Source organism: Bison bison, unplaced genomic scaffold (genome assembly GCF_000754665.1).
Source record: "Bison bison bison isolate TAMUID 2011002044 unplaced genomic scaffold, Bison_UMD1.0 scf7180017864514, whole genome shotgun sequence".
NCBI classification, from domain to species: domain Eukaryota; kingdom Metazoa; phylum Chordata; class Mammalia; order Artiodactyla; family Bovidae; genus Bison; species Bison bison.
In genome coordinates this window covers 595225-597227 of record NW_011495067.1, presented here as the reverse complement: position 1 = coordinate 597227, position 2003 = coordinate 595225, and positions in this window count along the sequence as shown.

Below are 2003 nucleotides of genomic sequence, written 5' to 3'. Positions count from 1 at the left end.
TCCGACTCTGTGCGACCCCACAGACGGCAGCCCACCAGGCTCCCCCGTCCCTGGGATTCTCCAGGCAAGAACACCAGAGTGGGTTGCCATTTCCTTCTCCAATGCATGAAAGTGAAAATTGAAAGTGAAGTCGCTCAGTCGTATCTGACTCTTAGCGACCCCATGGACTGCAGCCCACCAGGCTCCTCTATCCATGGGATTTTCCAGGCAAGAGTACTGGAGTGGGGTGCCATTGCCTTCTTTGAAAAGTCCGTCTAGTCAAGGCTATAGTTTTTCCAGTAGTCATGTATGGATGTGAGAGTTAGACTGTGAAGAAAGCTGAGCACTGAAGAATTGATGCTTTTGAACTGTGTTGTTGGAGAAGACTCTTGAGAGTCCCCTGGACTGCAAGGAGATTCAACCAGTCCATTCTAAAGGAGATCAGTCCTGGGTGTTCATTGGAAGGATTGATGTTGAAACTGAAACTCCAATACTTTGGCCACCTGATGGGAAGAGCTGACTCATTTGAAAAGACCCTGATGCTGGGCAAGATTGAGGGCAGGAGGAGAAGGGGATGACAGAGGATGAGATGGCTGGATGGCATCACCTACTCAATCGACATGGGTTTGGGTAGACTCCAGAAGTTGGTGATGGACAGGGAGGCCTGGCGGGCTGTGGTCATGGGGTCACATGGGGTCAGACACTACTGAGTGACTGAAATGAACTGAAATGAAGAACAATTTGAAAGGTCACCCTTGAACAACAACAAATCAATATGGCTGACAACAGCCTTCAGTTATCCATGACTCTAATCACTAGTAACAAAAGGACCATCTAATATTTGTCTCTTTAGCTTGGGTCACATGATGTTTTTAATGTGTAAGAATAACAACAAAAAAATCTTAAAAATAATCACAATATAGTTTCAAGATAACCTGGATAAAGTTACCAAAGTTGATGAAAGAATGAAAACCTAAATAGACTGAATTTGAATATGAGTCTAAATTTAAAACTTTCCCACAGACAATCTCTCAGGTTCAGGTGATTTTACTGGTGAATTTTTACAAATATTTAGAGAAGAAATTTTACACAAATTTGTTAAGAGTATAAGAAAAAGGAATCACATTAATTCTTTATATCCTGCCAAAAACCTGAAGACTTTATAAGAAAGGAAATTACGGAGGTATCACTCTCATAAGTTAAATGTAAAAATCTTAAACAAAGGAATAGAGGTATAAGATGTTAATGGATTAGAAGATTTAATATTGTAAAGATTCTCTCAGATTTAATCTAGAGATCATGTTATGTATCACAGTCATCACAGTCAATAAATTCTTTTTAATGCATTATTGAATCTTCATCTCCTGAAAATTTAACCAAAATTCCTAAATCGAATTTCCAAACTGACCTAGTCTAAAAATAAAAAATGACTAGCACTAGGGTAATTTAATAAGTCTAAAATATCCAGCACATGTTTAGTTTTAAAACTGTGTAATGGAGTTCCAAGTTAACTGTTACTTGATTTTCTAAGAAAATCTATTTTGACTAGTTTCTTAAATTTAGTGTATTTCTAAAATACCTACACACAACAAATTCAAAGAAAAACATTTTAGAGCTCTTTTTTTAATGAAAGTGATTTTTTTTTAATGAAAGTGAATGCAACAGAAAGAGTATAATAAACTCTTCAAAATATCTGTATTTTTAGCCAGTGGTACATTTCCTTGTATAAAAATCACCTTTATTTTTGCTATTTCATAAGACCTAACGTCAATGAATTCTAAATGTCCCCTGAAAAACATGTGGTAAACGCAGATGTATCTAGCATTAGAGAAAATAATCTTAGCAATAAAGAAAGTGTATTCACTGCTATATTTAAAATGGATAACCAACAAGGAGCAACTGTACAGCACAGGGAACTCTGCTCAATGTTATGGGGCAGCCCGGATGTGAGAGGAGTTTGGGGAGAATGCATACATGAACATGTATGGCTGAGTCCCTTCTGTGATCACCTGAAACTATCCCAA